Source organism: Muntiacus reevesi, chromosome 14 (assembly GCF_963930625.1).
Source record: "Muntiacus reevesi chromosome 14, mMunRee1.1, whole genome shotgun sequence".
Classification (NCBI taxonomy): domain Eukaryota; kingdom Metazoa; phylum Chordata; class Mammalia; order Artiodactyla; family Cervidae; genus Muntiacus; species Muntiacus reevesi.
In genome coordinates, this window is record NC_089262.1 from 51,196,698 (window position 1) to 51,220,392 (window position 23,695).

At 39.9% G+C, this 23,695-nt stretch overlaps 1 non-coding gene across 1 annotated transcript; it reads left to right on the forward strand.

Annotated features, from left to right (window-relative positions):
* Nucleotides 1-356: 356 nt before the first annotated feature.
* On the forward strand, nt 357-463 carry LOC136146804 (U6 spliceosomal RNA). The gene has a single exon (XR_010659083.1). It is a non-coding gene; the product is annotated as a U6 spliceosomal RNA (small nuclear RNA).
* The last annotated feature ends 23,232 nt before the right edge of the window (nt 464-23,695 follow it).

Below are 23,695 nucleotides of genomic sequence, written 5' to 3' on the forward strand. Positions count from 1 at the left end.
GGGGAATACGTGTAACTATATGGCTGATTCATGTCAATGTATGACAAAACCCACTGAAATGTTGTGAAGTAATTAGCCTCCAACTAATTTTAAAAAATTAAAAAAAAAATAAATTGAAACAAACAAACAAACCTGCATCACCTGTCAACTGAAAAAAGAAAACGAAAACTCAACCTAAAAGTTGAGAATGATGTTTCATTCACTGGTCTTACTGAAGACAGTAGCCCAGGAGACCGGCTATCAGTTAGCTCTGAGGAATTGCTCCAAGGAGGTAAAGAGGGAACCAGGATATACATAAATTTTTGCCTCAAAAGCCAAAAAACACCTACATAGTTGAATATCAAAAGATTACTGTGGTGCTCGCTTCGGCAGCACATATACTAAAATTGGAACAATACAGAGAAGATTAGCATGGCCCCTGCACAAGGATGACACGCAAATTCGTGAAGCGTTCCATATTTTTAGAACATTACAGTATACTAACACATATATATGGAATTTAGATAGATGGTAGCGATAACCCTATATGCAAAACAGAAAAAGAGACACAGGAGTACAGAACAGACTTTTGAACTCTGGGGGAGAACGTGAGGGTGGGATGTTTTGAAAGAACAGCATGTATATTATCTATGGTGAAACGGACCACCAGCCCAGGTGGGATACATGAGTCAGGTGCTCGGGCCTGGTGCACTGGGAGGACCCTGAGGAGTCGGGTGGGGAGGGAGGTGGGAGGGGGGATCGGGATGGGGAATACGTGTAACTATATGGCTGATTCATGTCAATGTATGACAAAACCCACTGAAATGTTGTAAAGTGATTGGCCTCCAACTAATAAAATAATATTTAAAAAAAAAAAATAAAAATACAAGATTATATGAAGCAGAAAAAAAAAAAATTTAAAAATTGAAAGAAGACTCTCCTTTTGGAGCAAATATACAAAAGTAAACTGAAATCTTCATGGTGGCCATCTCGCACATCGATTCTCCTTTTACTGATAACTATTTTTTATTATATTATGTTCTAGGTAGTATTACCATGCTCTTAATACCTGCAACTCTTCTGAGTTTGCAATTGCTTCATCAAGTATGCAAGTTAATCCACCTGCCAGAATGCAGGTATCCTATTCCTAACATTGCCACTTAATCATTCTTAATTCTCGTGTTTATCTGAACCATGAATATCTGTGATAAAAACAGCCTTAGGAAGAATAACATGTCTAGTCTTGACTATCTTCTATAGGTCTTCATTTAGATCAAGGTGGGCAAAAGGAATTGGAAGCTACAATCAGAAAATTTGAGTTGATAATTGGTGGACCTGACACTCCTTCTCTGACTCTGGGGACAAGCCCCAAACCTCTCTAAGCCTCAATCTCCTTTCATAAAGGACAATAACTCTTCACAGAGCTGGTCTCAGTCTCTAAGTTAGCCTTGCAAATGTTGATGTATTGCATACAGGTGGTTTTCTACTCAAAATGAACTTGGTATGAAGCACAAAGGTGATATGGTATCTTTCCCACATTCAGTTCCTACCATTCCATGCCTTCCCCTTGTCTTCCTCAAGAGACTTTCTGACATCCATTTGAGCCAAGCAAACAATTGAAAGACATGCTCTGCAGAGGCTGGTGGCTCAGAAGGTAAGGAATCTGCCTGCAATGCAGAAGCCTGGGTTTGATCCCTGGGTCAGGAAGATCCCCTGGAGAAGGGAATAGCTACCCTCTCCAGTATTCTTGCCTGGAGAGTTCCATGGTCAGAGGCTACAGTCTACGGGGTCGCAAAGAGTCAGACACAACTGACAACTAATGCTTTCACTTTGCAGAGGCCCAAGTATAGCTAGAAAATCCACAGCCATCCGCTAAGTCTGTAGGAGATAACTCACTTCCTCTGATCAACACATAGGCAAACAAACAATATATTTTAAATAAGAACCATAGTATCCATGTTTAAACCAATGTAGCCATCTTGGTTTTCTGTAACAGACTAGAAAGGACTAGGTTTATAATGAGATTAAGTGACCAGAGAAATTCTTTGTAATCATTTTTTAATACCAGTGGTGGGAAAGACATCTATTTTTATGGATATCTGTTTTCCCCTTTTCAAAGATGACAGTGAGGATCATACATTCAGCACTCTTGTGGAGAAAACTGATTTAGGGTTGCCAGCATTTCAATGCTGTGTCTGTATATCTGCCTTCTGTTTTCAGGGTAGCAGGTTCAGCTCCTTTCTCAAGGACCTTTCCATGTTGACAGTACATTGTTACCTGAACTACAAGGTACCTTTGCCCGAAGTGAGTGGGTCTGTTCATTTGTCGATTGCCATAATCTCCCAGCAATCAGTAAGTTCCAGCTCCCTCTCTTAATGATGACTGGGTTTTTTATTTGCCAGACAGTCAGGCAGTATTTATCAATTTCCCTGCTGCTTGCTTTTAAGTGATCACTGATCTATAATTTAGATTATCACTCAGGTCTACTCTATAAGAATGTTGACAGGCCTTGGACAGTTACAGCAACAGTTCACTTCAAGTGTCACATTGTTATAAATACATTTTACTCTTAATTTATCATAAAGCAGGAATAAATAGAACAATGCATTTTCTCTATAGCTTTTCAGTTATGTAAGCTTGTCTTGCCTGGGCGTTCACCTCCCTATAAGCCTACAAGTAAATTCTCAACTCATAAGACACCTAAGAAATATTTACTGATCCTTTCTGAGATTCCAAACATTAGAATGAAAAGCATTTAGTGGCTATAGCTCAAAAATGGATGAACCGTCTACTAGGTATTTATATTCAAATACAAGAATTAAATTTCAGTGCTGCAAAAACAAACATTTATAAGATTTTTCAAATATTCTTTGTCTTTTTCCCCCACATATAATTTGCATTTGCAAAGTTTCTTTTGTGTTTTTTTTAAACATCTTGACATTTGAATCTCATGAGAGTCTATTAGGTGTTCCTTAATAAATTATTCCAAATCTCATTAATTTCTTATCTTCAAGGTGCTTCTTTTAAGGAAAGAGCATTGAATTGTAAATCCTTCCAAGGTATTTATTAGGAGATATTGCTTTGTGACCTTTATGGCCATTATTTTGGCAAAAATGTTATAAAAATAAACTTAGTTCCTAGAGTGTTTAAACAGAAAGAATGTCCTCAGGCTAACTTTCCATCTAAAATCATCCAAAATATACTCTAAGGATAGAGAAGAGTCATTTTGTTTAGAAAGTCAATCTTTTAGTTCTGCTTTTTTTTTTTTTCTGGCTAGACTAAACAAATAAGTCACCACAGGCACTTATGCATTTTTCCTATTCTTTTCTCTTGGGATGAAATATGAAATAATCTACAAAGTAATTTGATCCAGCAATTAAAAACAAGGACATGAATTACACTAACAACTGTCACATAGAAAGAATTAATTCCCTCATAACACTGCTTGATGTTACAGACCCTGGGTGATTATGAACAGATTGTAATTGGAAAAGAGCCAAACCAATTCAGGTATCTCCAAAACACAGGGGTAAGCCTCGACTTGCAAACAGAGAACATTTTTTACTACCCACAGGAGTATCCTTTTGCAATTGACGCTCAGATGTTTATCTAGTGATTACTCACTGCACCCAGCGATGCAGCAGTCCAAGGTACTACACGTGGTGATGCCCACCAATCCTTGCTTCTGAGATTTAGTATATCATTTACGGAAAGCAGACTTTCTGGAGGCTGTGTTTCTAGAATGATCCACACCCCCCTACCCACCCCCCACACACCGCGCCCCCCCCCCCGCCACCCAGTATGGATTATTGGTTGCTTGTGTTTAGTAGTATAATGCATGCATGCTCAGTTCCTGTCATGTCAGACTCTTTGTGAGCCCATGGACTGTAGCCTGCCAGGATCCTCTGTCCATGGGATTCTCCAGGCAAGAATACTGGAGTGGGTTTCCATTTCCTCCTCCAGGGGATATTCCCTATTCAGGGTTCGAACCCACATCTCCTGCAGCTCCTGCAGCAGCAGGCAGGTTCTTTACCACTGAGCTACCTGAAAAGCCCCTTGGTGGTATATAGTATGTCATTCTAAATAATAGATGTTAACTAGTTAGTATGTTACCGGACAAAGTACTTGGAGGGCACATGCCTGCTGCTTATTGGGAGAAATCTCATTTTTCCAATGGCATACAGATTTTACGGTCCCTTTCTGATACTATACTGTTTCTGATAAGGCAAAGCCTTCTACTGAAGAAAACTGTTACTTTCTGGTATAGTAGAAAGAGCTTAATTTGGGGGGTTGGAAATCTAGGGTTTTTCTTGCTTATAAAAGTAGTAATTTGGGGGATTATAAATAACTAGAGTCCTTTAGCCTGGGACAGCCCCACTAATTAATTAATTTAAGGTGGGTTCTGGGATTTCCCTGGTCATTCTTTTGTGCTCTCAAGTTTAAGACCCACCTACTCCTGAGGAATTTCAGAACTATTTAGAGTAAAGGCATATCAGTGAAATAAGACACTCAGGAAAGGAAAATCCCATGGAGTTCTAGGCAGCAGACATTACCTTGAAGTCACATAGGCCAGCTTTCCAGCTCAGCTCTGGGAGGCCTTTACCAGACCAGGTAAGGGCTTCCCTCTCTCTTTCACTCATTCACTTATTCATTCACTCACTCAGCAAATGATTATCCTGCACCCTCTTCATGTCAGACACTGTGCCTGGGAGCAGCAGGCACCACTGCTTATAAACTCTATTGGAATTTACACTCTGAGATAAGTCATTACAGGGTGATAAATGCTTGCAAGCAGACTAGGGTCATTACGAGGAAGAGTTGATCACCATTAGGGAAATGGAGAGTGGGGTGGGAAGGAAGTGGTGATAAAAGGCCCAACCCCATGCCTCTTACATGGAGGAGCACAAATAACTGTTTTATTAAACAGATATTAATTGAACACCTACCATAAGCCAAAAACCAGAAGAAAAACAAAGCAGGGGACGGGAACAGAAAAGGATAAGGGTGCATCTGGAAACAACTGCTTTATCCAAGACCAACAAGGAAGGTCTCCAGGAGAAGGTGACATTTGAGAGGCAAATTCAACCCCTACAAACCTCAAAATTCCCTGCTGACCTGCCTTCTTTCTTCCCCTCGGCCTTTGTTTGTGCCTCGCCTACGTCCTAACCCACCCCTGCCCAGAAAGGCCCCAGCTGAAATGTGGACTAAGACAAAGCTAAATGGCTTTGTCAGAGCTGGAGTTGGAAAGCTGGCAGGAAGAGGGGGACGAGGAATAAAACTTCTGCCCCTTCCATAATGGGGTCCCACCCAGGATGATAAATTCTTCTCCCTGTGTGAGCATGCCAAGTCACTTCAGTCGTATCTGACTCTATGTGACTCCATGGACGGTAGCCCACCAGACTCCTCTGTCCATGGAATTCTCCAGGCAAGAATACTGGAGTGGGTTGTCATGCCCTCCTCCGGGGGATCTTTCTGACCCAGGGACCAAACTCGTGTCTCCTGTGGCTCCTGCATTGCAGGTGAGCCCCTGGGGAAGCCCCCTTCTCCCTGCACTCACAGGCACTGGTACAGGTTGAACACTAACCTTGAGCAGCCATCCACTCAGGATCAAACAAGGCCTAGATTTTTAGGATTTGCTGTGCGTGAGCCCCCATGCTTGCCTGGTTAATGATGGTTCTTAGAACCTCGTTGGGGGAGTTTGGTGTCTGTCATTAGTGTTTCAAATCTTGGCTTGTCTGCAGTTGCTGTTATGACTTCGTGCCCTTCCTGTACCTCTCTGAGTCTCAGATTCCTATGCCTGGAATGTTTGTCTCCCAGCTCTGCAAGATGCTGGCTCCTTTTCATTTTTTAAGCCTGAGATTGAAGATTTTCTTCTCAGACCAACCTTCCCTGGAGACTTGACTGAAAAACCTTCCTTGTTATTCTCCATTGCAACCCTGGTTGGCTTCCTTCTTAACTCGGTATTTGTATTACACGTTCACTTTGCTTCCTGCTTTGCAGCGTGGTCCCCGCTCTACCACATGCGGGGACCATGGCCTCCTTGGCCTCAAGTTTACCCATGACAGGCCAGAGCTCACCCACAGAGGTCATCAAATAATATTGCCCACCTTGAATGAAAACACATGAAGTGGGATGAATACAATACTTGCCACACCTGATCATTGTGAGGATTACATGCATCTGGCACCTGAAAGCAATTAATTAAAAGTACCTGTTCTGCACATACTCTTTGTGTTTTAGGGCTGGTGTGGCCCTACAGATGGAGAGTGGAGGTAAAGCAAGTGGATATTCACGATTCCAAGACATGGGTGTTACAGTCCCCATTATACAGATACAAACAAACAACTGAGACTCAGAAAGGAAGAATGATTTGCCATCCAGCTGAATATATAGATTTGCTTTGTTTTTAGGAAGCAAACCACAACTTAACACATGAAGTGCCCTTCAATCAATTACCTTTAATGGTTATAATGTATATATTTATTCTGGGGCTATAGTTTAATTCTGTGTGATAGCAACTCGAGAATAATCTGTTTAGCCTGAAAGCCCTTAAAAATAAAAAATATCATCTATCCCTAAAGATGGATTTGATTTTGAGAGTCAAGTTATTCAGAGGCAAAATAAATGATTAAATTATTAAAGAGGTCACCTAGCAGGATGATCCCTTTTGATCTATAACATGGGTTATGAAGATGACTTTTGTTCCAGTTCATTGAGAAGAATAAACCCATGAGAATACCCAAGAAAAAAAAAGTAGTAGTCTTTTTAAAGCATAGCAAAAGACAAAGAATAAAACAAAAATCTTTCACAATTAATGTACCCAAGAGCAACCATCATTAATATTTTGGTGTATTTTTTTCCTAACCTTTTCCACATTTTTTTGAGGTCAGGATCATTCTTCATATACAACTTTATATCATGCTTTACTGTATTCTATTTGTTTAAAATTTGTCAAATGTTTTTACCATATCACTGAAAATTCTTCTGACATATAATTTATAACAGCTGCATAATAGTCTATCTTTTGGATGTTCCAGAATTTATTTAAACAGTCTCCTGATGTTGTTTTCATTTTTAACCACATATTTGTACATAAATCTTTGTCTGCATTTTTGCCTTTTCTTTTGGATGATTTCCTAAATGGGGAGCTGGTGAGTCAAAGGATATGAACATTTTTTTACAAATTTCTTCCTCTTTCTGAAGAAAATTTTATTCTCTTTTCTGGTTGCAATACAGACTCATTGCAGAAACAAACCAAAAACCTCTGACATTTAAAAACAAAAACAAAATCACCACTATTTGTCTCTGCATACTCACATAATTTCTTCTTTCTCTTTTTTTCTTACATTACTCCTTCCTTCCCTTCCAAGTAAAACAATGGGATCATATTACTAACATTTTTTGAAACTGCTTTGTAATTTGCTTTTTTTTTAACCTAGCAGTACACTGTGGACACAAAGATACAGAATTTTTGTATATGTTAAACTGATGTCCACAAAGACCTTATCAGTGTCCACTCTCATCAAGATATAAATTGTTTCCAAATATTCAATCTTTCCTATTAAATTTTTGTAGCTCTTTCAGCATATATAAAGCTCTCATATGTGCAAAGGTTTGTTTCTGAATTGAATATTCCCTTCTAGACTGAAAGCTTCATACAGGCAGGTCAATTTATTGCAGTCACTGCATGCCTGTTATTTATGTACCATGCTCTGTTCAGCTTAGAGAAACTCAGGTGAGCAAAGAAGTACTGGAATTCCTACAGAGAACTGATGGCCCAGGCTATCTTAAACTAATCTTGCCAAAATTTGTCACTCCATCCTAAAATGCTGCGGATATAAGTAAAATATACACCACACCTGAAAAAAGAGCTGGATAAGTAGAAATGTTGAATTCTATGAAATGCAATTTGTATAGAAAGAAGTCTATTTGAAATCTGACTGAATTTTAGGTACCTGATACTTTCCTAATAAATAAACATGGCCCTTTAATTTTATGTTAAATGCTTAATGATAGGGTTTTAATTCTCCTTATTATGGTTCTAAAAGAAAGTGCAAATGTTACATGTACTGGCTATGCAGACAGTGGGGAGAAAATATTTTAGGTTGAATTCTCCAGAAAAAGAGGCTGCTTGATTTACTCCAGTTTCCAAAATGCAAGCCCAAAAGCACTACTTGCTAGAAGGTTTTAATTTCTCAAAACGTAAAGCAGTAAGGCAATATCTGGCTTTTATTCTTTGATCCTCTCTCTCTCTTAATGAAACATTAAAAGGACTACTATACCGTTGACTGAACCATTAGAGACAAGTCAGAGGACTACAGAGAAATAAAAAGCTCTGTTTCCCAGGTACCTCTAAGGTAAGGCTGCCTGGCTGTGCAGGAGCAGGGCTGAAAGTGGGTAGGGGCAATGTAAGACTTTTTCTGAGGAAAGGTACAGTTATGTCACAGAATTGTCTTGGAAGCTAATTTATAAAACGAGAAAATAAAAAGTGCTTGGTCTGGGGTGACAATATCACTGGGGGTTAGTACATTGTAGTAATTGACAATTCTACTCTTTCTTATTATTAATATCAAAGCATTAACAGATTTCTTCTGAAATCATAACAAGCCATGATAAGAGTGTGACTAATGCCTTACTTTGATGTTATTAAAAACTCTAGTTCACAGTTTGGATAACCTAGCCATGCCCTGTGCCACAGCATTAATGCATAGAGGGAAAAATTTGGACTCAAATTTCCTGGATCATGAAAATTCAAAACAAAGGCAATATTGCTGCCACTCAAATCTGAAAAGCCGTTCTGATTCAAAGACCAGATTTCCTGATTAAAAATTTGCAATCAGATCAGGTTTTGGAGGATGCAAAGCTATGTGGGACAAGCATTATTAAACCTTTCAAAGTTCTAGTGTAGCCACTCGAGGTTTTCCACTGTGCCTTTTAGAGTCAAGTCACCTTTGAAGTGTTTGAAGCTGTGAGTCTCAGTTATTATTGGGACACATTTGCCTTCACTGAACAGTACAAAGCTTCTAAAAATATGCATCTGAATGACCCTGCAGGTACATTACTACAATATTCATCTGCATTACTAACTCCTCAAATTCACACTGGATCTATTAACAAGTATATTTATAAAATGGATAAAAGATACTGGAAAAGATAATCTTGCTTCAGACACATACTTTGAGCAATATACATTTGAGAAATCACCCCATACAAAAGGTGGTCAATCCTATTTTAAGGTCTGGTCCACAACCAGCAGTGACAGAAAACACCAAGTAATTCTTTATAGATTGTAGATGTGAAGCTTTCTTTTCCTTTTTTCTTTTCTTTTTTTTTTTTTTTGACAAAGAACAAATTCTTCTCTTATAACCATAGCCTCTTCAACTAAGTTACCCTTCAGGTGCCAGACTTAAAGATGATCTGCTATGGAAGGAATCATGTCAGTATAAGTTTGCACTAATAAAAATCTCCCTGCTCTCTAACTTAAAGCTCCTTTGTTCCTGCAAGGTAAGTCCATTCACCGCTTCCCTGGGGCCATTTCATGTCCAGAGTGCTGTGCAGTGCTCCCAGAGATGAGAATATAGTCTAGTTTTATCTTTAGAGCATCTTTAAAATATAGATTACAAGAGAGAAGCTGACGACAAAGTGCTGCAATGTGGTATTTAGAGCGCGCCGTGCTCCGCAGACAGAAGCCTGCCACTACATTAATTCATCTCGCACCATTTTCTGTTCTCATTATAATTTTATCTTAGGAATTAATACATTCTGCCATTTTCTATTCTGGTTACAATCTAGAGAAATCCGTGAGGCTGAATACATTTTGTACCACTTTGTTCTGCTTATAATGTTAAGATGTTTTGAAGAATGGATTAGTTCAATGCCACTTTTTCTACTTTATCTTGAGAATAAGAACTTAAACAGTTCGAAAACTTTACCCAGCATTGGGGTAATGCATTTTTAGTACCAAGATTCCATAAAGAAGGGAAAGTAGATAAAGTCTTGGCTTTTGCTTTTAAAGTCACATTGGCCTTCCAGAAATTTTAAAGAGAACATGCAAAAAGTAACAGAAAATATATGTAAGGAGTATCAGCCATATGACGAAGGCCTTTCAAAGAAAGAAAAGTTCTCATCACAAGCCATTCTTTCTCCTAAGTGAAGAAAAATGAAGTCCCTCCACCACATTTTTTTAAAAAGCCCTAACAGTTGAAACTACACAAAAAATCCTAGCAAAGAGAGATTCAAATTTAGTTAGATATATAAAAAAATGTAAAAATGTCCTCTTTATACTACAGGTACCAATGTCGCTAAGCTGTTTTGAAGAATCATGTAATAATCAAGTTTACTTGGTTACCAGGTCAAAATGGCAAGAATAATTTTTTATGTAGGTTTCGACTGGTGAGAGAAGTGCTCAACATAATGAAAAACTATTCTGACAAAGCATGGTCCACTGGAGAAGGGAATGGCAAACCACTTCACTATTCTTGCCTTGAGAACCCCATGAACACTATGAAAAGGCAAAAACACAGGACACTGAAAGATGAACTTCCCAGGTAGGTAGGTGCCCAATATGCTATGGGATTAGTGGAGAAATAACTTCAGAAAGAATGAAGAGATGGAGCCAAAGCAAAAACAATACCCAGCTGTGAATGTGACTGGTGATGGAAGTAAAGTCTGATGCTGTAAAGAGCAATATTGTATAGGAACCTGGAATGTTAAGCCCATGAATCAAGGCAAATTGGAAGTGGCCAAACAGGAGATGGCAAGAGTGAAAATCAACATTTTAGGAATCAGTAAACTAAAATGGACTGGAGTGGGTGAATTTAACTCAGATGACCATTATATCTACTACTGTTGGCAAGAATTCCTTAGAAGAAGTGGAGTAGTTATCATAGTCAACAAAAGAGTCTGAAATGCAGTACTTGGATGCAATCTCAAAAAACGACAGTATGATCTCTGTTCATTTCCAAGGCAGCCATTCAATATCATGGTAATGCAAGTCTATGCTCCGACCAGTAATGCAGCAGAAGCTGAGGTTGAGCAGTTCTATGAAGACCTACAAGACCTTCTAGAACTAACACCCAAAAAAGATGTCCTTTTCATGATAGGGGACTGGAATGCAAAAGTAGGAAGTCAAGAAATACCTGGAGTAACAGGCAAACCTGGCCTTGGAGTACAGAATGAAGCAGGGCAAAAGCTAATAGAGTTTTGCCAAGAGAACACACTGGTCATAGCAAACATCCTCTTCCAACAACACAAGAGATGACTCTACACATGGACATCACCAGATGGTCAATACTGAAATCAGACTGATTATATTTTTTGCAGCCAAAGATGGAGAAACTCTATACAGTCAACAAAAACAATGCTGGGAGTTGACTGTGGCTCAGATATGAACTCCTTATTGCCAAATTCAGACTTAAATTGAAAAAAGCAGGGAAAACCACTAGACCATTCAGGTATGACCTAAATCAAATCCCTTATGATTATAGAGTGGAAGTGACAAAGATTCAAGGAATTAGATCTGATAGACAGAGTGTGTGAAGAACTATGGATGGAGGTTTGTGACATTGGACAGGAGGCAATGATCAAGACCCTCTCCAAGAAAAAGAAACGCAAAAAGCCAAAATGGTTGTCTGAGGAGGCCTTACAAATATCTGAGAAAAGAAGAGAAGGGAAAGGCAAAGGAGAAAAGGAAAGATATACCCATTTGAATGCAGAGTTCCAAAGAATTGCAAGGAGAGATATGAAATCCTTCCTCACTGAACAATGCAAAGATAGAGAAAAACAACAGAATGGGAAAGACTAGAGATTTCTTCAGGAAAACTAGAGATACCAAGGGAATATTTCCTGCAAAGATGGGCACAATAAAGGACAGAAATGGTATGGACCTAACAGAAGCAGAAGATATTAAGAAAAGGTGGCAACAATACACAGAAGAACTATACAAAAAAGATCTTCACGACCTAGATAATTATGATGGTGTGATCACTTACTTACCTAGAGTCAGACATCCTGGAATGCGAAGTCAAGCATCACTATGAACAGAGCTAGTGGAGGTAGTGGAATTCCAGTTGAGATATTTCAGATCTTAAAAGATGATGCTGTGAAAGTGCTGAACTCAGTATGCCAGTAAATTTGGAAAACTCATCAGTGGCCACAGGACTGGAAAAGGTCAGTTTTCATTCCAATCCCAAAGAAAGACAAGGCCAAAGAATGCTCAATCTACTGCATAACTGCACACATCTCACAAACTAGCGAAGTAATGCTCAAAATTCTTCAAGCCAGGCTTCAACAGGACGTGAACTGTGAACTTTAAGATGTTCAAGTTGGTTTTAGAAAAGGCAGAGGGACCAGCGATCAAATTGCCAACATCCTCTGGATCATCGAAAAAGCGAGAGAGTTCCAGAAAAACATCTGCTGCTGCTGCTAAGTCGCTTCAGTCGTGTCTGACTCTGTGTGACCCCATAGTTGGCAGCCCACCAGGCTCCCCTGTCCCTGGGATTCTCAAGGCAAGAACAATGGAGTGGGTTGCCATTTCCTTCTCCAATACATGAAAGTGAACATAGAAAGTGAAGTTGCTCAGTCATGTCTGACTCTTAGCGACCCCATGGACTGCACATTACCAGGCTCCTCCATCCATGGAATTTCCAGACAAGAGCACTGGAGTGGGTTGGCATTGCCTTCTAGAAAAACATCTACTTCTGCTTTATTGACTATGCCAAAGCCTTTGACTGTGTGGATTGCAACAAACTGTTGAAAATTCTTAAAGAGATGGGAATACCAGACCACCTGACCTGCCTCTTGAGAAACCTGTATGCAGGTCAGGAAGCAACAGTTAGAAATGGACATGGAACAACAGACTGGTTCCAAATAGGAAAAGGAGTACGTCAAGGCTGTATATTGTCACCCTATGTATGTATATGTCACATATGTATGTATATGTCACCATATTTAACTTATATGCAGAGTACATCATGAGTAACACCGTGCTGGATGAAGCACAAGCTGGAATCAAGATTGCCGTGAGAAATATCAATAACCTCAGATATTCAGATGACACCACCCTTATGGTAGACAGTGAAGAACTAAAGAGCCTCTTGATGAAAGTGAAAGAGAAGAGTGAAAAAGTTGGCTTAAAACTCAACATTCAGAAAACTAGATCACGACATCTGGTCCCATCACTTCATGGCAAATAGATGGTGAAACAATGTAAATAGTGAGAGGCTTTATTTTGGGGGGCTCCAAAATCACTACAGATGGTAACTACAGCCATGAAATTAAAAGATGCTTGTTCCTTGGAAGAAAAGGTATGACCAACCCGGACAGCATATTAAAAAGCAGAGACATTACTTTGCCAACAAAGGTCTGTTTAGTCAAAGCTATGGTTTTTCCAGTAGTCATGTATGGATGTGAGAGTTGGACTGTAAAGAAAGTTGAGCGCTGAAGAATTGATGCTTCTGAACTGCGGTGTTGGAAAAGACTCCTGAGTGTCCCTTGGACAGCAAGGAGATCCAACCTGTCCATCCTAAAGGAAATCAGTCCTGAATACTCATTGGAAGGACTGACGCTAAAGCTGAAACTCCAATACTTTGGCCACCTGATGCAAAGAGCTGACTCATTTGAAAAGACCCTGATGCTGGGAAAGATTGAAGGGAGGAGGAGAAGGGGACAACAGAGCATGAAATGGCTGGATGGCATCACTGACTCAATGAGTTTGAGTAAACTCCAGGAGTTGGTGATGGAAAGGAAGGTCTAGTGTGCTGCAGTCTATGGGGTCACAGGAGTCTGAGTGACTGAACTGAACTGAATACAGTTTGGTGGGCTTCTCAGGTGGTGATAGTTGTAAAGATCCCAGCTGCCAATGCAGGCGATGTAAGACTCAATCCTTGCGTCAGGAGATCCCCTTGAGGAGGGCATGGCAAGTCACTCCAGTATTCTTGCCTAGATAATCCCATGGACAGAGGAGCCTGGCAGGCTACAGTCCATAGGGTCACAAAAAGTCAGACACAACTAAAGCAACTTAACACACACATATACAGTTTGGAGTAATATTACAATTTTATGGAAAGTCCAACTGTGGTGATGACGGTAAACTGTCCCTTTTTGCTGGAGGAAGATAGGCATGCTGAATATCATTAGGATGCAAAATACCATCTTAAGCTATTGTTATGTCTTTTACCTGCTTCCTTCCCCCACATGCTCTAGACCTTTCTCTAGTTTCTCATTTGCCTCTCTCTCTTATTCAACAACACACATTTGTGACACCAACTTGGGAGTACATTCTGCATTTGGGAAACAAAATAAAGTTAATTGATGTCAGTATCTCCAATCAAATTAGCTGATTTAACCACAGATACACTACTTAAGTAAAAGCCCTTACCTTCATCTATTTAGTTTGTTCTTCTTCCATTCCCTTTGGCGTCGATTGCAAATTTTAACCCACTTAAAAAACAAACAACAACAAAAAAACCCCTTCCTTTCCAGTTTCTCCCTATTCCCTTCAGAAACCATAACTTCTTTTTTGCAGGAAAAACCAAAGAAAAAGGCCAGCATGGGACCCTCTTCTACCGTCTCCCCCAAATGTATCAAAATGTATACCTGCTCTTCCCTCTGACCAATCCAGGCCGTGGGTGAAGTGTCCTTCTTACCTCCGGGGCTCCTCAGTCCATCTGGTCACAGCCTCAACCACCCCACTCCCTCCAGGATCTCACTCCATCAATCCCTGGCTCTCCCTCCTATCCATTCAGCCTCCCCTTCTGCTACTAAAGGGGTGGACTCTCTAGCATAAACTCAAATATCAGGCCTCTTAACCTTAAAATATGACAATTAATAAATGCCTACACATTTTAAATCCCAGGTACCACTCAAATTATCACCTTGTTTCTTATTTCCACCCACAGCAGAACCTTTTCCCCTCCTACTGACTTCTAGCACTTTGTAGTGTGGCTTCTGCCCGGTTTCACCACGAGAGCTGCTCTCCCAGCCCCGAGGTCGCCCACGGCCTCTTTGTTGGAACACCCACTGGACACACTTCCATCCTCATCTTGTTTCTCCACAGTGTCGACGCTGCAGACTGCATCTTCCTGCTGGAAGCTCTTTTGTTTTGGTTTCCATTTTTTTTGCTTCAAGGACACTATACTCTCTTAATTCTTTTCCCTCACATGGCTGACCCTTCTCAGTTTCACTCACTGGTCCTTTCACACTCCCCTAAAATGCTGCTGTGTCCCAGGGCTCCACTGTTAGCCAATATCTGCTTCTCTATGTATTTTATGGGTTAACTTGCCCAGATCTATGGAGTGTCTATTTCCTGCATCTTTGTAACTTCCAAATTCAAGGCTTCCTTCAGCCTTGCCTGCCTGCCTGCCTGCCTGCCCCTGACTCCCTGTTCCGCATCTATTTGTACATCTTGGGATCAGCAATGGCCACTTTCATCAACATCACCTCATCTTCCTTAAGTCCTACCCAGAAAGGGTAAGATATGGGAGCTCAGGTCACTTTCAGATAGCTCTGCAAGGAATGATTTCACTTTTCATGACTGAACAGTTAGACAGAAAAACAAGAGGCTTCCTTGGTGTTCCAGTGGTTAAGACTCTGTGCTGCCAATGCAGGAGGCAAGGGTTCAATCCCTGGTCAGGGGACTAAGGTCTCATGTGGCATGGCCAAAAGATTAAAAAAAAATTTTTTTTCCTTAAATACAAAAAAATGAATAACACAATTTCTATTTCTCAAGCCCTTGTATTATACATACTGGAATTCACCCAGTTCTATCAGGCTGTCATACAGATAACCTGAGATCACCAAGATAACCTGAGATCTCAAAAAATTACTGAGCTCACTAAGCATGTTACCAGCATCACAGATTCCCACCTACCTTGTCACCATTACCTGGCTACTTACAAACAGTCTCTGGTTCTCAGACTATGAACATAGCCAGATGTCAACACTAGTTAGAGTCCACACAGTGACACTGGAAACAGTGGCAGACTTTATTTTCTTGAGTTCCAAAATCTCTGCAGATGGTGACTGCAGCCATGAAATTAAAAGATGCTTGCTCCTTGGAAGAAAAGGAGCATATTCAGGCAACAATCTATGACAAACGTAGACAGCATACTAAAACCCAGAGACATTACTTTGCTAACAAAGGTCCATCTATTCAAAGCTATGGTTTCTTCAGTAGTCATGTGTGGATGTGAGAGTCAGACCATAAAGAAAACTGAGCGCTGAAGAATTGATGTTTTTGAACTGTGGTATTGCAGAAGACTCTTTAGAGTCCCTTGCACTGGAAGGAGATCAAACCAGTCAATCCTAAAGGAAGTCAGCCCTGAATATTCATTGGAAGGACTGATGCTGAAGCTGAAGCTCCAATACATTGGCCACCTGATGCAAACAACTGACTTGCTGGAAAAGACCCTGATGCTGGGAAAGATTGAAGGCAGGAAGAAAAGGGGACGACAGAGGATGAGATGGTTGGATGGCATCACCAACTCAATGGACATTAGTTTGAGCAAGCTCTGGGAGTTGATGATGGACAGGGAAGCCTGGCATGCTGCAGTCCAAAGGGTTGCAAAGAGTTGGGCACAACTGAATGAACTGAACTGAACTGGAACAAGAACATGCAATACAACAGGGGAAGGTTCCAAAGATCAGAAAATGGTTCACATAGCAGTCATCTTTCTTAAGAGTCTTCCAATAAGACTAGTTTTGCCTGTCAGAGGAGCAAAGATTTAAACATCATAAAATCAACTCTCAAGACACTTAGCATCCATTTTATACTTAGAGAAGATTTCAACCAGCTACAAGTGTATAATTTTAAAATTCAGCTTATTCAGCAGTGTGAATATAGAGAAGATAATTGCATGTCACCAATTTAGAACCATCAATCGGAAGAGAAGTTATCCAAGATCTCTCATGGTATTTAGGATAAGGTTAAATAGAAGGAAAAGTCTTTTATAAATATGTGAAGAAAGGGGGCTAGGGTTATTTCTATGTACTGTTTATATTTAGTTGCCCCTTTTATTCTAAAACTACACCATTGTTGCTATTTGTGGCTTAAATACAACCTACAATAAGGAAATGAACAAACCATACCTCTAAAATGTTCAGCTAAAGTCAACTTTAAAAACTCTCCAACAGAGGCTCTTCTGAAGAGAGAGCATTGACTTTGTGTTGCCTGGATAGCCATTTTAAAAATAAATCTACCATCCGAAAGAACTCAGACCTAATGGTACCCTCCAAAGAAGATACTTGATTCTCACTGGAAGTGGAGTAGCTGATTCTTTCTTCTGTGGACTGAACACAGATGGAACTTTAATCAAATATAATTTGAAATGACACCTGCTATTAAAACATTATTCTGTGTGAAAAGCAAGGCTTTGAGACTGAATATATGAATAGACATTTTCACGCCTTCCATTCACTTTCTCTAAACTTCCAAAACAGGTTTGCAATAGCCTAGGAGAAGAACAGTGCTTAGGTGCTCAGGGACCACCTTTAGTAGTACAACGAAAGTAGTTCACTCTTCCATCTCATTCAATCCTGGTTCTTGGCTGCAATTAACTCTAATTGCAATGGCAGCCAGGCTGATGGAGACTCTGGGCTGTTAGGAATGGAGCTGAAACCACTCATTTCCCTGAAGACCATGGACCTTCAGGGGGTAATGACTTTGTGTCATTATATCCAGAACCAAAATTCAGCTGAGAGACTAAAGGTTAACAGTTCTATTTCCCATTACCCAGCAGCTCTGGCTGGTAGTTCCTATTCATGTTGTGATAGCCTCCAATAAGTTTCTCATCAAATCTTACTGCTTCAAGCCTAAAAGACTCTCTCTTTAGTGAGAAACAGTATTTTTTTTCCCAGGAAAAAAACTTTTAGAAATGTTAAAAAAAAAAAAAATAGGAAAAGTGCCTGAGACAAGGCTTAAAGATGGCATAGCACTTTTTGATGTATTTAAATGAGAAACAGAAAAACATAAATATATGTCAGCTCAAGCAAGAAAAACCAAAATAAACTTCTTACTTTTTCCTACTATATTACAGTAGCTAGAAAGACTGTACATTTTTTCTTTTGCATTTCTTCATGTAATCATCCTTCTTACAATAGTATTATGTAAAGTAGAGGCATAAACACATTGTTCATTTAAAACTAAGCATTCAGTTATAGTCCAGGGATTACTATGGAAAGTTGTTAAATAGATCCCTGGGGCAATGGAAACTAGATTTTTTTTGTTTTTCTTGGTTCCCATCAGACTCATTTCCAAACCCTGTGGGGTTTTATCAAGCTGGGTTTCAAGTGTCCTGATCCTTTCAGACTCCAATTAACTTGTGCTGTTATGTTAGTTTTAATTCAGGCTTGTGTTGCTCATCTCCAGTGAGAAGAAAACCAACATAAGAAATGAGGTTAAGCAAAGTGCTGGCTGGGAACTTGTTAAAAAAGAAAAAAAGAAGAAGAAGAAAAAACAGTTCCCAAGAGAGGGAACAAACATTCTAAGCTACTTTGACTATTAGAAAGAGAATCTCTGATAACCTCACAGTGTCTGGTCTAAGGGGTGACAACAAAGGCAGACACCCACCCAATGGCTCTGACAGAAGCTGGACCGTGCTTGGCAGGCCTGCGAGCCGCAGACAGATTTGTACAGCACACAGCCAGGAATTAGGGAGCAAACGCAAGAGTTGCCCACTTCCCGTTTTCTGCCTTGCATTCACATCTCTCTCGTTCATTCCTATTGAGCCAACTCTGAAGCTGTTGAAAAAGGATTGGCTATTGCTCCCGTCAGCCACCTGGCAGCCTTCAACCACATCCAGGTTTATTTAAACCAGTGACTGGCTTCAAAAGAGAAAGCCAACAGGGAAAGAGAAAGAAAAGAGAGAAGAAAGAAACAGCATGCAGACAATAGGTAGGCAACTCGGAAGTTTTACATAGGAGCTACTGGTTCCACATCGGCAAGCCAAACAGGAAATTTTTAAAGGGAACCTAGACTTGAGTCAATCATGAGTAATAATCTTTGAAAAGGGTGACTATAGCATATGCTTTAACAAGGAATAGACTAAACAATGTGGCCTGGGTCTTCTTTAGTGTTTACTACATTCTTTTTGTACAAAGCCCCATGACATTTAAAAAAAAAAAATTTTAAGCATCCAAGTTTATATTGTACCATCCTCATGCATACAAATGCTCTTATAATGGCAAGGATAATATTAATGTTTACTGTGACCACATACTTGGTAGTGTACTAAGCACTTTACTTGTTTTATCTCAGTTTATTTTCACAACAATCCTACAAGAAAGGTCCCCCTAAGATGTTTATTTGTGAAATACCACACAAACCTCTCATTTAACTGATGAGAAAACTGAAGATAACTTACTTGAGGTCACATAGCCAGTAAGTGGTGGTGAGCTGGGACTCAAACCTAGGATTTTTGGCCCCAAAGCCATTTTCTTAGAGCAATCACTCTGAGAGCAAATCTCAAGATCTAATTCACCTGAGCCTCTGATTTCTTAGTCAGTTTAATGAGGATATTGGACGATACTATCTCCTAGTTCTGAAATGATCTGTTAAACAAAGCTCTGATAACTTAGCAGGAAAAAGGAGTGTTCTGGGGCCCTTTTCCATCAGCCTGCAGGAAACCCTGTAAGGGGCAGCTTTGATCTCCATTCGGTGAGTAAGAGTTCAAGATCTACAACCAGATCTCAGTCTCTCGGTGTGAACTCCAGATATGCTTGGGAATAAGTACATCCAAGCATTCTTCCTGTATGTGATGAATCTGAGAAAGTCTATCCTCCTATCGCAAAAAAAAAAAAAAAAAAAAAAGGAACCCCTTCATGGATTCTATTCATCAGCTACAAGCCCTTCTTTTGCGCATCTCATAGCAAATTCCTCATAGGAGTGTCTATACTTGATGTCACCTCTCTTTGTCTCCCAGTCTTCCTCAACCTCCTCAAATTGGGCTTTGGTCCCGTGCATCCATGGAAATCTCTCTTGTCAAGGTTACCCACAACCTGCATGATGTTCTTCACCTACAGGGGCCTGGAAACAAACTGTAGCACCATGATACAGAAAATTGGGTAAGAAACAGAAACTTACAGGTCAAAACAACAACTTACAAACTATCTTCACTACAACTCTTAAGTGCAAAAAGCAACTACACATTGTTAAACAGAAATATTCTTTTCCATAAACTACCTTATTACTACAACAGTTTCTTTGTCTTGCTACACTACTCTTTATTGTGTTCAAGAAAGTTGGTAAGTAAATTTTATGTGAAAAGTGAAAGTCACTCAGTCATGTCCAACTCTTTGCCACCCCATGGACTATACAGTCCATAGAATTCTCCAGGCCAGAATACTAGAGTGGGTAGCCTTTCCCTTCTCCAGGGGATCTTCACAACCCAGGGATCAAACCCAGGTCTCCCACATTGCAGGCTGATTCTTTACCAGCTGAGCCACCAGGGAAGCCCATACACTCTCCTTTTTACTACTGCCACTTATCAGTCTATCATATACTGAAATTTTATTATATTCGGTAGCCTAAGCTAAATAAGATTTCACCATTTTGTAACCATAGAAACTCACCTAAACTGCCTTCCTTCCTCATGTTCAGGTAGGGAAACAGGTTAGATGGTTCATGATTCACCTAATGTCACACAGCTAGTGTTGGTATACCCAGGACAAGAAGGCAAGCCTGTGGATTCAAAAACAGGGTCCTTCTCCAATATTATAGGCCTTTGATGTATTTCCACACAGGAGTGGATCTGACACAATAAAATATGCCTTTTATTAGTCAATAAGATAGTAAGACAACATTCAAGAAAGAGAATTGTGAATCTCTTCTAATTCACCTGTTCCCAACCCAGTGTTTGTTTTGACCACATGGAAAATAATTCTAAGTCATTTTCAGATATATTAGCTATAATAATTGGGTTTGCAAATGTATAACCATTTAAAAATTAGAGAAATTCAAGGTTATACCATTAATAAAATCATTTTTACTCAGATGCACCTTGGTATGCCCTCTTAAGTAGATATCGAATACATGGGAGGTAGAGTTAAAGCTAGTGCACCAGGAACTTGGCCTAACATTCAGTTTGTCTTAGTGATGCCTTATCTGTAATCTGTGTTCTCCAGTGGAGATGGGACTGTCCACTGTGAATGTCACCATGACGTTCTGCAAAGCAGTGGTTTCAACATAGCCAAGAGGCCAGCTCAGATATTCCTTATGAGATGTTCTCACATTGCTTAACTTTTCTTGCTATTAAACAAGCTAAATATTGGGCAAAGAATTCTTTAGAACAGGGAAGTTTGGAAACAAATTTTCCTAGATGCTCTTGGTGAACCAGCAGGGGACCGAGCTCTTCAACGAAATCCCATTCCATCTGGTCATGAGCCAGAAGAGCCCGCAACTAGCAGGATGAGCAACAATGAAGAGATGAAAAGATGCTCTCTTTAGACTGAAGAGATTGGTTCATAAGAAACACTAAACTTTTTCTATTCCTTTAAAAGGTGGTACCACACTTAAAATGAGATTGACCCATCTATCCTTGACCAAGATCTTATTTCAGGTTCTGAATTTAGCAACAACATGTGGATGGGGGAAAGCAACCCCTCTCCCTTCCCTGCAGACGAGAAAAGCAGGTGTGCTTATTTTCAGAAGTAAGTGAAATATTTGCCAAATCATTTGGCACATTTCAACTCAAAATGTGCCAAATTACCTGTCAAGGCTAAACAGCCTTTTTAAAAGAAAGACAAATGTCCTTCCACACACATCTGCATGGATCCACAGTGCCATCCAGTGGTTCTTCATGTCGGCCACTAGTGTGCAGGGCTCTGGTTGTCTCTCAGGGTTTGGATCCTAGCTGACTGACTGACTACCCTTGCCTCGGCACTGGCTCCTTTGGGATTTGGTATGGGGCAGTGCATGCATGTAAAATGAACTGGGTTGGAGGATAGATGATGTCAGGGTTTGGACGTCAAGGACACGTCTATGGTATACTGAGTGGAAGTGGGAGTTGCCTATAAGATTTTCCAATTAGCGAACCTCCCAACACCAGGAGAAATCTACCAAATGCATCTAGATCTTCATGTTCAGTCCCTGTGCTGCTTATTGTTAAAAGGACTGGGCCAGCAAGAGTATGGAAAACTACTTTACTTTATTTCCACTTGGTAAAGAGTCAACATTTTAATTCTCTGCTTACCCAATTTCGCCCTTAAAATGTCTTTATAAAGAGACGGGATTTCTCTTTCAAGAACTCTTACAAGGAGTCCTGGGTCATATAATCTGATGATAAGCAGATAAAGAGGAAAGAAGGCAGAATGTGAAGGAAGGAGGAAAAGAAAAAGGACAGAGAATGCAGACTTGGTTCTCTTTCTCTACAGACAACGGGAAGGTCAAGATGATGCCAACCTCTTCTAATGCTAGTTTCTATAAACTGCAGAACAAAGAGGGTTTTGAAGGGAAAACAGATCATATGGTGACAGTAGTAGCTGTCTGTGGGGGAGCAAATGTAATCACACTATTCTTCAACCTTTCCACTAAGCCCTTAGATTGTTTCACTTGGTGACACCAAGTTTGGGGATACTGCCTATAGGATTTTCCAACTAGTGAACCATAAAGAGGTAGATTCCTTTTCAGATAGCAGCTGTCCAATGCTTGTGACAAGAGCACGAAGCTGGCCCAATCAAAAGAACTGAGAACTCTTTCATACACTCCCACCAGGTTGGCCCTAAAGAGGTCAGAGTTCCCACTGGGGAAATAAGAATCTGAATGAAAGACTGCAGATCACTACTAATAGGCTGATTCTTTTTCCATTGGTTTTCCCAGTAATTTTTGACAGAGATTTGTAATATGATTCAGCGTCAAAATCTCTGAGCCTGTCAGACCAGATTTAGACATTTCAGTTTGTTACTTCTTCAGCTAAGATTCCATGAAGAAAACCTCAGCTGCTCTGATCAGCAGACTGCTTCCTTCTCAAATAAATTAAATCCATCTGGTTCAAATCATGATAGATCCGGGTAAACCACACCCACTCTGGAACCCAACCCTCCATTTTCCATTTGCTATTTAATCTTATTTGGTTTCACTACATAGCATGAACTAATCAGAAATGAAGAAATTTTAGAGATCATCCACTAGACTGATATCCCCATTTTACAGATGTGGAAATTGAGGCCCATTTCCCAGTTTGCATTTTCTCAGTGAGTACAAGCTTTTGGCCATAGTAAGAGATAATAAGAAAAGGGTCAATTACTTTAAAATTCTCCCAATAAATAAGAATCCCCAAACTTGGTATTACCAAGTAACACAATCTAGGAGTTTAGTGAAAAGGTTGAAGAATAGTGTAATTACATTTGCCTCCCCTCCTGCTACATTCCAACAGAAGATATGGAATCTTCAATGTTAAGTGGAATGAGACTCCCAATTGCACTTTGGAACCTGAGATTCCAGGTTGCCCAGCTCTGGTGTCACTAACATAGTCAGACTGATTCATTTGGATTTGAAGACTTGTAATGGTAAATTGTGGTTTTCTATATTACTGCATCTGAGATGGACAATGTCTTAAAAAAGACATAGTGTCTGATCAAAGACTTTGGAAAATAATAATATACGAATGCTTTCTGAGCAGCAGAACATCAACTGGGAAGATATGGATCGTGATTAGGCTACTGGCTGCCAAAAATGTCTTGCTTAGCAAAATGCAGATGATTCCATATCGGAAAATGGCTCTCT